This window comes from Dendrobates tinctorius, unplaced genomic scaffold, assembly GCF_039654945.1.
Source record: "Dendrobates tinctorius isolate UK_male_01 unplaced genomic scaffold, ASM3965494v1 ptg000063l, whole genome shotgun sequence".
NCBI classification, from domain to species: domain Eukaryota; kingdom Metazoa; phylum Chordata; class Amphibia; order Anura; family Dendrobatidae; genus Dendrobates; species Dendrobates tinctorius.
Genome location: NW_027361731.1, coordinates 5437621 through 5453066, shown reverse-complemented (window position 1 = coordinate 5453066; position 15446 = coordinate 5437621).

Sequence of the window (15446 nt, the reverse complement as noted above, 5' to 3'; positions counted from 1 at the left end):
CGCTCCGGTCTCTCCTGTAAAGTGAAGGCCTCATTAAACACCTGTATAAGGATCTAGTGACGCAGTGTAGACTGTTATTCAGCATTGCTGTTTCCTCAGATTGTCAGCTCTTGTGATCAGGCCCCGGCTCCTCGCTCCGGTCTCTCAAATACAGTGAGGCCTCATTATACACCTGTATAAGGATCTAGTGACGCAGTGTAGACTGTTATTCAGCATTGCTGTTTCCTCAGATTGTCAGCTCTTGTGATCAGGCCCTGGCTCCTCGCTCCGGTCTCTCCTGTACAGTGAGGCCTCATTATACCCCTGTATAAGGATCTAGTGACGCAGTGTAGACTGTTATTCAGCATTGCTGTTTCCTCAGATTGTCAGCTCTTGTGATCAGGCCCCGGCTCCTCGCTCCGGTCTCTCCTGTACAGTGAGGCCTCATTATACACCTGTATAAGGATCTAGTGACACAGTGTAGACTGTTATTCAGCATTGCTGTTTCCTCAGATTGTCAGCTCTTGTGATCAGGCCCCGGCTCCTCGCTCTGGGCTCTCCTGTAAAGTGAGGCCTCATTATACTCCTGTATAAGGATCTAGTGACGCAGTGTATACTGTTATTCAGCATTGCTGTTTCTTCAGATTGTCAACTCTTGTGATCAGGCCCCTGCTCCTCGCTCCGGTCTCTCCTGTACAGTGAGGCCTCATTATACCCCTGTATAAGGATCTAGTGACACAGTGTAGACTGTTATTCAGCATTGCTGTCTCCTCAGATTGTCAGCTCTTGTAATCAGGCCCCTGCTCCTCGCTCCAGTCTCTCCTGTACAGTGAGGCCTAATTATACCCCTGTATAAGGATCTAGTGACGCAGTGTAGACTGTTATTCAGCATTGCTGCTTCCTCAGATTGTCAGCTCTTGTGATCAGGCCCCTGCTCCTTGCTCCGGTCTCTCCTGTACAGTGAGGCCTCATTCTACATCTGTATAAGGATCTAGTGATGCAGTGTAGACTGTTATTCAGCATTGCTGTTTCCTCAGATTGTCAGCTCTTGTGATCAGGCCTCTGCTCCTCGCTCCGGTCTCTCCTGTAATGTGAGGCCTCATTATACTCCTGTATAAGGATCTAGTGACGCAGTGTAGACTGTTATTCAGCATTGCTGTTTGCTCAGATTGTCAGCTCTTGTGATCAGGCCCCGGCTCCTCGCTCTGGGCTCTCCTGTAAAGTGAGGCCTCATTATACTCCTGTATAAGGATCTAGTGACGCATTGTAGACTGTTATTCAGCATTGCTGTTTCCTCAGATTGTCAGCTCTTGTGATCAGGCCTCTGCTCCTTGCTCCTCCGGTCTCTCATGTACAGTGAGGCCTCATTCTACACCTGTATAAGGATCTAGTGATGCAGTGTAGACTGTTATTCAGCATTGCTGTTTCCTCAGATTGTCAGCTCTTGTGATCAGGCCTCTGCTCCTCGCTCCGGTCTCTCCTGTAATGTGAGGCCTCATTATACTCCTGTATAAGGATCTAGTGACGCAGTGTAGACTGTTATTCAGCATTGCTGTTTCCTCAGATTGTCATCTCTTGTGATCAGGCCCCTGCTCCTCGCACCGGTCTCTCCGGTACAGTGAGGCCTCATTATACTCCTGTATAAGGATCTAGTGACGCAGTGTAGACTGTTATTCAGCATTGCTGTTTCCTCAGATTGTCAGATCTTGTGATCAGGCCCCTGCTCCTCGCACCGGTCTCTTCTGTACAGTGAGGCCTCATTATACTCCTGTATAAGGATCTAGTGACGCAGTTTAAACTGTTATTCAGCATTGCTGTTTCCTCAGATTGTCAGCTCTTGTGATCAGGCCCCGGCTCCTCGCTCCGGTCTCTCCTGTACAGTGAGGCCTCATTATACACCTGTATAAGGATCTAGTGACGCAGTATAGACTGTTATTCAGCATTGCTGTTTCCTCAGATTGTCAGCTCTTGTGATCAGGCCCCGGCTCCTCGCTGCGGTCTCTCCTGTACAGTGAGGCCTCATTATACCCCTGTATAAGGATCTAGTGACGCAGTGTAGACTGTTATTCAGCATTGCTGTGTCCTCAGATTGTCAGCTCTTGTGATCAGGCCCCTGCTCCTCACTCCGGTCTCTCCTGTACAGTGAGGCCTCATTATACCCCTGTATAAGGATCTAGTGACGCAGTGTAGACTGTTATTCAGCATTGCTGTGTCCTCAGATTGTCAGCTCTTGTGATCAGGCCCCGGCTCCTCGCTCCGCTCTCTCCTGTACAGTGAGGCCTCATTATACCCCTGTATAAGGATCTAGTAACGCAGTGTAAACTGTTATTCAGCATTGCTGTTCCCTCAGATTGTCAGCTCTTGTGATCAGGCTCCTGCTCCTCGCTCCGGTCTCTACTGTACAGTGAGGCCTCATTATACTCCTGTATAAGGATCTAGTGACGCAGTGTAGACTGTTATTCAGCACTGCTGTTTCCTCAGATTGTCAGCTCTTGTGATCAGGCCCCTGCTCCTCGCTCCGCTCTCTCCTGTACAGTGAGGCCTCATTATACCCCTGTATAAGGATCCAGTAATGCAGTGTAAACTGTTATTCAGCATTGCTGTTTCCTCAAATTGTCAGCTTTTGTGATCAGGCTCCTGCTCCTCGCTCCGGTCTCTCCTGTACAGTGAGGCCTCATTATACCCCTGTATAAGGATCTAGTGACGCAGTGTAGACTGTTATTCAGCATTGCTGTTTCCTCAGATTGTCAGCTCTTATGAACAGGCCCCCGGCTCCTCGCTCCGCTCTCTCCTGTACAGTGAGGCCTCATTATACCCCTGTATAAGGATCTAGTAACGCAGTGTAGACTGTTATTCAGCATTGCTGTGTCCTCAGATTGTCAGCTCTTGTGATCAGGCCCCGGCTCCTCGCTCCGGTCTCGACTGTAAAGTGAAGGCCTCATTATACACCTGTATAAGGATCTAGTGACGCAGTGTAGACTGTTATTCAGCATTGCTGTTTCCTCAGATTGTCAGCTCTTGTGATCAGGCCCCTGCTCCTCGCTCCGGTCTCTCCTGTACAGTGAGGCCTCATTATACCCCTGTATAAGGATCTAGTGACGCAGTGTAGGCTGTTATTCAGCATTGCTCTTTCCTCAGATTGTCAGCTCTTGTGATCAGGCCCCGGCTCCTCGCTCCGGTCTCTCCTGTACAGTGAGGCCTCATTATACCCCTGTATAAGGATCTAGTGACGCAGTGTAGACTGTTATTCAGCATTGCTGTTTCCTCAGATTGTCAGCTCTTGTGATCAGGCCCCTGCTCCTCGCTCCGGTCTCTCCTGTACAGTGAGGCCTCATTATACCCCTGTATAAGGATCTAGTGACACAGTGTAGACTGTTATTCAGCATTGCTGTTTCCTCAGATTGTCAGATCCTGTGATCAGGCCTCTGATCCTCGCTCCGGTCCCTCCTGTACAGTGAGGCCTCATTATACACCTGTATAAGGATCTAGTGACACAGTGTAGCCTGTTATTCAGCATTGCTGTTTCCTCAGATTGTCAGCTCTTGTGATCAAGCTCCTGCTCCTCGATCCGGTCTCTCATGTACAGTGAGGCCTCATTATACACCTGTATAAGGATCTAGTGACACAGTGTAGACTGTTATTCAGCATTGCTGTTTCCTCAGATTGTGAGCTCTTGTGAGCAGGTCCCTGCTCCTCGCTCCAGTCTCTCCTGTACAGTGAGGCCTCATTATACTCCTGTATAAGGATCTAGTGATGCAGTGTAGACTGTTATTCAGCATTGCTGTGTCCTCAGATTGTCAGCTCTTGTGATCAGGCCCCAGCTCCTCGCTCCGGTCTCTCCTGTAAAGTGAAGGCCTCAATCTACACCTGTATAAGGATCTAGTGACGCAGTGTAGAATGTTATTCAGCATTGCTGTTTCCTCAGATTGTCAGCTCTTGTGATCAGGCCCCGGCTCCTCGCTCCGTTCTCTCCTGTAAAGTGAAGGCCTCATTAAGCACCAGTATAAGGATCTAGAGACGCAGTGTAGACTGTTATTCAGCATTGCTGTTTCCTCAGATTGTCAGCTCTTGTGATCAGGCCCCGACTCCTCGCTCCGGTCTCTCAAATACAGTGAGGCCTCATTATACACCTGTATAAGGATCTAGTGACGCAGTGTAGACTGTAATTCAGATTTACTGTTTCCTCAGATTGTCAGCTCTTGAGATCAGGCCCTGGCTCCTTGCTCCGGTCTCTCCTGTACAGTGAGGCCTCATTATACCCCTGTATAAGGATCTAGTAACGCAGTGTACACTGTCATTCAGCATTGCTGTTTCCTCAGATTGTCAGCTCTTGTGGTCAGGCCCCGGCTCCTCGCTCCGGTCTCTCCTGTACAGTGAGGCCTCATTATACACCTGTATAAGGATCTAGTGACACAGTGTAGACTGTTATTCAGCATTGCTGTTTCCTCAGATTGTCAGCTCTTGTGATCAGGCCCCGGCTCCTCGCTCTGGGCTCTCCTGTAAAGTGAGGCCTCATAATACTCCTGTATAAGGATCTAGTGACGCATTGTAGACTGTTATTCAGCATTGCTGCTTCCTCAGATTGTCAGCTCTTGTGATCAGGCCCCTGCTCCTTGCTCCGGTCTCTCATGTACAGTGAGGCCTCATTATACACCTGTATAAGGATCTAGTGATGCAGTGTAGACTGTTATTCATCATTGCTGTTTCCTCAGATTGTCAGCTCTTGTGATCAGGCCTCTGCTCCTCGCTGCAGTCTCTCCTGTAATGTGAGGCCTCATTATACTCCTGTATAAGGATCTAGTGACGCAGTGTAGACTGTTATTCAGCATTGCTGTTTCCTCAGATTGTCAGCTCTTGTGATCAGGCCCCGGCTCCTTGCTCCTCCGGTCTCTCCTGTACAGTGAGGCTTCATTATACTCCTGTATAAAGATCTAGTGATGCAGTATAGACCGTTATTCAGCATTGCTGTTTCCTCAGATTGCCAGCTGTTGTGATCAGGCCCCGGCTCCTCGCTCCGATCTATCCTGTAAAGCGGGAGCCTCATTATACCCCTATTTAACGATCTATTGACACAATGTAGACTGTTATTTAGCATTGCTGTTTCCTCAGATTGTCATCTCTTGAGATCAGGCCCCGGCTCCTCGCTACGGTCTCTCCTGTATAGTGAGATCTCATTAAACCCCTGTATAAGGATCTAGTGATGCAGTGTAGACTGTTATTCAGCATTGCTGTTTCCTCAGATTGTCAGCTCTTGTGATCAGGCCCCCGCTCCTCGCTCCGTGCTCTCCTGTACAGTGAGGCCTCATTATACTCCTGTATAAGGATCTAGTGAAGCAGTGTAGACTGTTATTCAGCATTGCTGTTTCCTCAGATTGTCATCTCTTGTGATCAGTCCCCTGCTCCTCGCTCCGGTCTCTCCTGTACAGTGAGTCCCCATTATACTCCTGTATAAGGATCTAGTGACGGAGGGTAGACTGTTATTCAGCATTGCTGTTTCCTCAGATTGGCAGCTCTTGTGATCAGGCCCCTGCTACTCGCTCCGGTCTCTCCTGTACAGTGAGGCCTCATTATACACCTGTATAAGGATTTAGTGACGCAGAGTAGACTGTTATTCAGCATTGCTGTTTCCTCAGATTGTCAGCTCTTGTGATCAGGCCTCTGCTCCTCGCTCCGGTCTCTCCTGTAATGTGAGGCCTCATTATACTCCTGTATAAGGATCTAGTGATGCAGTGTTGACTGTTATTCAGCATTGCTGTTTCCTCAGATTGTCATCTCTTGTGATCAGGCCCCTGCTCCTCGCACCGGTCTCTTCTGTACAGTGAGGCCTCATTATACTCCTGTATAAGGATCTAGTGACGCAGTGTAGACTGTTATTCAGCAATGCTGCTTCCTCAGATTGTCAGATCTTGTGATCAGGCCCCTGCTGCTCGCTCCGGTCTCTCATGTACAGTGAGGCCTCATTCTACACCTGTATAAGGATCTAGTGACGCAGTGTAGACTGTTATTCAGCATTGCTGCTTCCTCAGATTGTCAGCTCTTGTGATCAGGCCTCTGCTCCTTGCTCCGGTCTCTCATGTACAGTGAGGCCTCATTCTACTCCTGTATAAGGATCTAGTGACGCAGTGTAGACTGTTATTCAGCATTGCTGTTTCCTCAGATTGTCAGCTCTTGTGATCAGGCCCCGGCTCCTCGCTCCGGTCTCTCCTGTAAAGTTAGGGCCTCATTATACACCTGTATAAGGATCTAGTGACGTAGTGTAGACTGTTATTCAGCATTGCTGTTTCCTCAGATTGTCAGCTCTTGTGATCAGGCCCCGGCTCCTCGCTCTGGGCTCTCCTGTAAAGTGAGGCCTCATTATACTCCTGTATAAGGATCTAGTGACGCATTGTAGACTGTTATTCAGCATTGCTGCTTCCTCAGATTGTCAGCTCTTGTGATCAGGCCCCTGCTCCTTGCTCCGGTCTCTCATGTACAGTGAGGCCTCATTCTACACCTGTATAAGGATCTAGTGATGCAGTGTAGACTGGTATTCAGCATTGCTGTTTCCTCAGATTGTCAGCTCTTGTGATCAGGCCTCTGCTCCTCGCTCCGGTCTCTCCTGTACAGTGTGGCTTCATTATACTCCTGTATAAAGATCTAGTGATGCAGTATAGACTGTTATTCAGCATTGCTGCTTCCTCAGATTGTCAGCTCTTGTGATCAGGCCTCTGCTCCTTGCTCCGGTCTCTCATGTACAGTGAGGCCTCATTATACACCTGTATAAGGATCTAGTGATGCAGTGTAGACTGTTATTCATCATTGCTGTTTCCTCAGATTGTCAGCTCTTGTGATCAGGCCTCTGCTCCGTGCTCCGGTCTCTCCTGTAATGTGAGGCCTCATTATACTCCTGTATAAGGATCTAGTGACGCAGTGTAGACTGTTATTCAGCATTGCTGTTTCCTCAGATTGTCAGCTCTTGTGATCAGGCCCCGGCTCGTTGCTCCTCCGGTCTCTCCTGTACAGTGAGGCTTCATTATACTCCTGTATAAAGATCTATTGATGCAGTATAGACCGTTATTCAGCATTGCTGTTTCCTCAGATTGCCAGCTGTTGTGATCAGGCCCCGGCTCCTCGCTCCGATCTATCCTGTAAAGCGGGAGCCTCATTATACCCCTATTTAACGATCTATTGACACAATGTAGACTGTTATTTAGCATTGCTGTTTCCTCAGATTATCATCTCTTGAGATCAGGCCCTGGCTCCTCGCTACGGTCTCTCCTGTATAGTGAGATCTCATTAAACCCCTGTATAAGGATCTAGTGATGCAGTGTAGACTGTTATTCAGCATTGCTGTTTCCTCAGATTGTCAGCTCTTGTGATCAGGCCCCCGCTCCTCGCTCCGTGCTCTCCTGTACAGTGAGGCCTCATTATACTCCTGTATAAGGATCTAGTGAAGCAGTGTAGACTGTTATTCAGCATTGCTGTTTCCTCAGATTGTCATCTCTTGTGATCAGTCCCCTGCTCCTCGCTCCGGTCTCTCCTGTACAGTGAGTCCCCATTATACTCCTGTATAAGGATCTAGTGACGGAGGGTAGACTGTTATTCAGCATTGCTGTTTCCTCAGATTGGCAGCTCTTGTGATCAGGCCCCTGCTACTCGCTCCGGTCTCTCCTGTACAGTGAGGCCTCATTATACACCTGTATAAGGATTTAGTGACGCAGAGTAGACTGTTATTCAGCATTGCTGTTTCCTCAGATTGTCAGCTCTTGTGATCAGGCCTCTGCTCCTCGCTCCGGACTCTCCTGTAATGTGAGGCCTCATTATACTCCTGTATAAGGATCTAGTGATGCAGTGTTGACTGTTATTCAGCATTGCTGTTTCCTCAGATTGTCATCTCTTGTGATCAGGCCCCTGCTCCTCGCACCGGTCTCTCCTGTACAGTTAGGCCTCATTATACTCCTGTATAAGGATCTAGTGATGCAGTGTAGACTGTTATTCAGCATTGCTGTTTCCTCAGATTGTCATCTCTTGTGATCAGGCCCCTGCTCCTCGCACCGGTCTCTTCTGTACAGTGAGGCCTCATTATACTCCTGTATAAGGATCTAGTGACGCAGTGTAGACTGTTATTCAGCATTGCTGCTTCCTCAGATTGTCAGATCTTGTGATCAGGCCCCTGCTCCTCGCTCCGGTCTCTCATGTACAGTGAGGCCTCATTCTACACCTGTATAAGGATCTAGTGACGCAGTGTAGACTGTTATTCAGCATTGCTGCTTCCTCAGATTGTCAGCTCTTGTGATCAGGCCTCTGCTCCTTGCTCCGGTCTCTCATGTACAGTGAGGCCTCATTCTACACCTGTATAAGGATCTAGTGACGCAGTGTAGACTGTTATTCAGCATTGCTGTTTCCTCAGATTGTCAGCTCTTGTGATCAGGCCCCGGCTCCTCGCTTCGGTCTCTCCTGTAAAGTTAGGGCCTCATTATACACCTGTATAAGGATCTAGTGACGCAGTGTAGACTGTTATTCAGCATTGCTGTTTCCTCAGATTGTCAGCTCTTGTGATCAGGCCCCGGCTCCTCGCTCTGGGCTCTCCTGTAAAGTGAGGCCTCATTATACTCCTGTATAAGGATCTAGTGACGCATTGTAGACTGTTATTCAGCATTGCTGCTTCCTCAGATTGTCAGCTCTTGTGATCAGGCCCCTGCTCCTTGCTCCGGTCTCTCATGTACAGTGAGGCCTCATTCTACACCTGTATAAGGATCTAGTGATGCAGTGTAGACTGTTATTCAGCATTGCTGTTTCCTCAGATTGTCAGCTCTTGTGATCAGGCCTCTGCTCCTCGCTCCGGTCTCTCCTGTACAGTGTGGCTTCATTATACTCCTGTATAAAGATCTAGTGATGCAGTATAGACCGTTATTCAGCATTGCTGTTTCCTCAGATTGCCAGATGTTGTGATCAGGCCCCGGCTCCTCGCTCAGATCTATCCTGTAAAGCGGGAGCCTCATTATACCCCTATTTAACGATCTATTGACACAATGTAGACTGTTATTTAGCATTGCTGTTTCCTCAGATTATCATCTCTTGAGATCAGGCCCTGGCTCCTCGCTACGGTCTCTCCTGTATAGTGAGATCTCATTAAACCCCTGTATAAGGATCTAGTGATGCAGTGTAGACTGTTATTCAGCATTGCTGTTTCCTCAGATTGTCAGCTCTTGTGATCAGGCCCCCGCTCCTCGCTCCGTGCTCTCCTGTACAGTGAGGCCTCATTATACTCCTGTATAAGGATCTAGTGAAGCAGTGTAGACTGTTATTCAGCATTGCTGTTTCCTCAGATTGTCATCTCTTGTGATCAGTCCCCTGCTCCTCGCTCCGGTCTCTCCTGTACAGTGAGTCCCCATTATACTCCTGTATAAGGATCTAGTGACGGAGGGTAGACTGTTATTCAGCATTGCTGTTTCCTCAGATTGGCAGCTCTTGTGATCAGGCCCCTGCTACTCGCTCCGGTCTCTCCTGTACAGTGAGGCCTCATTATACACCTGTATAAGGATTTAGTGACGCAGAGTAGACTGTTATTCAGCATTGCTGTTTCCTCAGATTGTCAGCTCTTGTGATCAGGCCTCTGCTCCTCGCTCCGGACTCTCCTGTAATGTGAGGCCTCATTATACTCCTGTATAAGGATCTAGTGATGCAGTGTTGACTGTTATTCAGCATTGCTGTTTCCTCAGATTGTCATCTCTTGTGATCAGGCCCCTGCTCCTCGCACCGGTCTCTCCTGTACAGTTAGGCCTCATTATACTCCTGTATAAGGATCTAGTGATGCAGTGTAGACTGTTATTCAGCATTGCTGTTTCCTCAGATTGTCATCTCTTGTGATCAGGCCCCTGCTCCTCGCACCGGTCTCTTCTGTACAGTGAGGCCTCATTATACTCCTGTATAAGGATCTAGTGACGCAGTGTAGACTGTTATTCAGCATTGCTGCTTCCTCAGATTGTCAGATCTTGTGATCAGGCCCCTGCTCCTCGCTCCGGTCTCTCATGTACAGTGAGGCCTCATTCTACACCTGTATAAGGATCTAGTGACGCAGTGTAGACTGTTATTCAGCATTGCTGCTTCCTCAGATTGTCAGCTCTTGTGATCAGGCCTCTGCTCCTTGCTCCGGTCTCTCATGTACAGTGAGGCCTCATTCTACACCTGTATAAGGATCTAGTGACGCAGTGTAGACTGTTATTCAGCATTGCTGTTTCCTCAGATTGTCAGCTCTTGTGATCAGGCCCCGGCTCCTCGCTCCGGTCTCTCCTGTAAAGTTAGGGCCTCATTATACACCTGTATAAGGATCTAGTGACGCAGTGTAGACTGTTATTCAGCATTGCTGTTTCCTCAGATTGTCAGCTCTTGTGATCAGGCCCCGGCTCCTCGCTCTGGGCTCTCCTGTAAAGTGAGGCCTCATTATACTCCTGTATAAGGATCTAGTGACGCATTGTAGACTGTTATTCAGCATTGCTGCTTCCTCAGATTGTCAGCTCTTGTGATCAGGCCCCTGCTCCTTGCTCCGGTCTCTCATGTACAGTGAGGCCTCATTCTACACCTGTATAAGGATCTAGTGATGCAGTGTAGACTGTTATTCAGCATTGCTGTTTCCTCAGATTGTCAGCTCTTGTGATCAGGCCTCTGCTCCTCGCTCCGGTCTCTCCTGTACAGTGTGGCTTCATTATACTCCTGTATAAAGATCTAGTGATGCAGTATAGACCGTTATTCAGCATTGCTGTTTCCTCAGATTGCCAGATGTTGTGATCAGGCCCCGGCTCCTCGCTCAGATCTATCCTGTAAAGCGGGAGCCTCATTATACCCCTATTTAACGATCTAGTGACACAATGTAGACTGTTATTTAGCATTGCTGTTTCCTCAGATTGTCATCTCTTGAGATCAGGCCCCGGCTCCTCGCTGCGGTCTCTCCTGTATAGTGAGATCTCATTAAACCCCTGTATAAGGATCTAGTGATGCAGTGTAGACTGTTATTCAGCATTGCTGCTTCCTCAGATTGTCAGCTCTTGTGATCATGCCCCCGCTCCTCGCTCCGGTCTCTCCTGTACAGTGAGGCCTCATTATACTCCTGTATAAGGATCTAGTGATGCAGTGTAGACTGTTATTCAGCATTGCTGTGTCCTCTGATTGTCAGTTCTTGTGATCAGGCCCCTGCTCCTCGCTCCGGTCTCTCCTGTACAGTGAGGTCTCATTATACCCCTGTATAAGGATCTAGTGACGCAGTGTAGACTGTTATTCAGCATTGCTGTTTCCTCAGATTGTCAGCTCTTGTGATCAGGCCTCGGCTCCTCGCTCCGGTCTCTCCTGTACAGTGAGGCCTCATTATACCCCTGTATAAGGATCTAGTGACGCAGTGTAGACTGTTATTCAGCATTGCTGTTTCCTCAGATTGTCAGCTCTTGTGATCAGGCCCCGGCTCCTCGCTCCAGTCTCTACTGTACAGTGAGGCCTCATTATACACCTGTATAAGGATCTAGTGACGCAGTGTAGACTGTTATTCAGCATTGCTATTTCCTCAGATTGTCATCTCTTGTGATCAGGCCCCTGCTCCTCGCACCGGTCTCTCCTGTACAGTGAGGCCTCATTATACTCCTGTATAAGGATCTAGTGACGCAGTGTAGACTGTTATTCAGCATTGCTGTTTCCTCAGATTGTCAGCTCTTGTGATCGGGCCCCGGCTCCTCGCTCCGGTCTCTCCTGTACAGTGAGGCCTCATTATACTTCTGTATAAGGATCTAGTGAAGCAGTGTGGACTGTTATTCAGCATTGCTGTTTCCTCAGATTGTCATCTCTTGTGATCAGGCCCCTGCTCCTCGCACCGGTCTCTCCTGTACAGTGAGGCCTCATTATACTCCTGTATAAGGATCTAGTGATGCAGTGTAGACTGTTATTCAGCATTGCTGTTTCCTCAGATTGTCAGCTCTTGTGATCAGGCCCCGGCTCCTCGCACCGGTCTCTCCTGTACAGTGAGGCCTCATTATACTCCTGTATAAGGATCTAGTGACGCAGTGTAGACTGTTATTCAGCATTGCTGTGTCCTCAGACTGTCAGCTCTTGTGATCAGGCCCTGGCTCCTCGCTCCACTCTCTCCTGTACAGTGAGGCCTCATTATACACCTGTATAAGGATTTAGTGACGCAGTGTAGACTGTTATTCAGCATTGCTGTTTCCTCAGATTGTCATCTCTTGTGATCAGGCCCCTGCTCCTCGCATCGGTCTCTCCTGTACAGTGAGGCCTCATTATACTCCTGTATAAGGATCTAGTGACGCAGTGTAGACTGTTATTCAGCATTGCTGTTTCCTCAGATTGTCAGCTCTTGTGATCAGGCCCCTGCTCCTCGCACCGGTCTCTTCTGTACAGTGAGGCCTCATTATACTCCTGTATAAGGATCTAGTGATGCAGTGTAGACTGTTATTCAGCATTGCTGTTTCCTCAGATTGTCAGCTCTTGTGATCAGGCCCCTGCTCCTCGCACCGGTCTCTTCTGTACAGTGAGGCCTCATTATACTCCTGTATAAGGATCTAGTGACGCAGTGTAGACTGTTATTCAGCATTGCTGTTTCCTCAGATTGTCAGCTCTTGTGATCAGGCCCCGGCTCCTCGCTCCGGTCTCTCCTGTACAGTGAGGCCTCATTATACCCCTGTATAAGGATCTAGTGACTCAGTGTAGATTGTTATTCAGCATTGCTGTTTCCTCAGATTGTCAGCTCTTGTGATCAGGCCCCGGCTCCTCGCTGCGGTCTCTCCTGTACAGTGAGGCCTCATTATACCCCTGTATAAGGATCTAGTGACGCAGTGTAGACTGTTATTCAGCATTGCTGTGTCCTCAGATTGTCAGCTCTTGTGATCAGGCCCCGGCTCCTCGCTCTGCTCTCTCCTGTACAGTGAGGCCTCATTATACCCCTGTATAAGGATCTAGTAACGCAGTGTAAACTGTTATTCAGCATTGCTGTTCCCTCAGATTGTCAGCTCTTGTGATCAGGCTCCTGCTCCTTGCTCCGGTCTCTCCTGTACAGTGAGGCCTCATTATACTCCTGTATAAGGATCTAGTGACGCAGTGTAGACTGTTATTTAGCACTGCTGTTTCCTCAGATTGTCTGCTCTTGTGATCAGGCCCCGGCTCCTCGCTCCGCTCTCTCCTGTACAGTGATGCCTCATTATACCCCTGTACAAGGATCCAGTAATGCAGTGTAAACTGTTATTCAGCATTGCTGTTTCCTCAAATTGTCAGCTCTTGTGATCAGGCTCCTGCTCCTCGCTCCGGTCTCTCCTGTACAGTGAGGCCTCATTATACCCATGTATAAGGATCTAGTGACGCAGTGTATACTGTTATTCAGCATTGCTGTTTCCTCAGATTTTCAGCTCTTGTGATCAGGCCCCGGCTCCTCGCTCCGCTCTCTCCTGTACAGTGAGGCCTCATTATACCCCTGTATAAGGATCTAGTGACGCAGTGTAGGCTGTTATTCAGCATTGCTCTTTCCTCAGATTGTCAGCTCTTGTGATCAGGCCCCAGCTCCTCGCTCTGGGCTCTCCTGTAAAGTGAGGCCTCATTATACTCCTGTATAAGGATCTAGTGACGCTTTGTAGACTTTTATACAGCATTGCTGCTTCCTCAGATTGTCAGCTCTTGTGATCAGGCCCCTGCTCCTCGCTCCGGTCTCTCCTGTAATGTGAGGCCTAATTATACTCCTGTATAAGGATCTAGTGACGCAGTGTAGACTGGTATTCAGCATTGCTGTTTCCTCAGATTGTCAGCTCTTGTGATCAGGCCCCGGCTCCTTGCTCCTCCGGTCTCTCCTGTACAGTGAGGCTTCATTATACTCCTGTATAAGGATCTAGTGATGCAGTATAGACCGTTTTTCAGCATTGCTGTTTCCTCAGATTGCCAGCTGTTGTGATCAGGCCCCGGCTCCTCGCTCCGATCTATCCTGTAAAGCGGGAGCCTCATTATACCCCTATTTAACGATCTAGTGACACAATGTAGACTGTTATTTAGCATTGCTGTTTCCTCAGATTGTCATCTCTTAAGATCAGGCCCCGGCTCCCCGCTGCGGTCTCTCCTGTATAGTGAGATCTCATTAAACCCCTGTATAAGGATCTAGTGATGCAGTGTAGACTGTTATTCAGCATTGCTGTTTCCTCAGATTGTCAGCTCTTGTGATCAGGCCCCCGCTCCTCGCTCCGTGCTCTCCTGTACAGTGAGGCCTCATTATACTCCTTTATAAGGATTTAGTGATGCAGCGTAGACTGTTATCCAGCATTGCTGTTTCCTCAGATTGTCAGCTCTTGTGATCAGGCCCCCGCTCCTCGCTCCGTGCTCTCCTGTACAGTGAGGCCTCATTATACTTCTTTTATAAGGATCTAGTGACGCAGTATAGACTGTTATTCAGCATTGCTGTTTCCTCAGATTGTCAGCTCTTGTGATCAGGCCCCGGCTCCTTGCTCCTCCGGTCTCTCCTGTACAGTGAGGCTTCATTATACTCCTGTATAAAGATCTAGTGATGCAGTATAGACCGTTATTCAGCATTGCTGTTTCCTCAGATTGCCAGCTGTTGTGATCAGGCCCCGGCTCCTCGCTCCGATCTATCCTGTAAAGCGGGAGCCTCATTATACCCCCATTTAACGATCTAGTGACACAATGTCGACTGTTATTTAGCATTGCTGTTTCCTCAGATTGTCATCTCTTGAGATCAGGCCCCGGCTCCTCGCTGCGGTCTCTCCTGTATAGTGAGATCTCATTAAACCCCTGTATAAGGATCTAGTGATGCAGTGTAGACTGTTATTCAGCATTGCTGTTTCCTCAGATTGTCAGCTCTTGTGATCATGCCCCCGCTCCTCGCTCCGTGCTCTCCTGTACAGTGAGGCCTCATTATACTCCTGTATAAGGATCTAGTGATGCAGTGTAGACTGTTATTCAGCATTGCTGTGTCCTCAGATTGTCAGTTCTTGTGATCAGGCCCCTGCTCCTTGCTCCGGTCTCTCCTGTACAGTGAGGTCTCATTATACCCCTGTATAAGGATCTAGTGACGCAGTGTAGACTGTTATTCAGCATTGCTGTTTCCTCAGATTGTCAGCTCTTGTGATCAGGCCCCGGCTCCTCGCTCCGGTATCTCCTGTACAGTGAGGCCTCATTATACCCCTGTATAAGGATCTAGTGACGCAGTGTAGACTGTTATTCAGCATTGCTGTTTCCTCAGATTGTCAGCTCTTGTGATCAGGCCCAAGCTCCTCGCTCCAGTCTATCCTGTACAGTGAGGCCTCATTATACACCTGTATAAGGATCTAGTGACGCAGTGTAGACTGTTATTCAGCATTGCTGTTTCCTCAGATTGTCATCTCTTGTGATCAGGCCCCTGCTCCTCGCACCGGTCTCTCCTGTACAGTGAGGCCTCATTATACTCCTGTATAAGGATCTAGTGACGCAGTGTAGACTGTTATTCAGCATTGCTG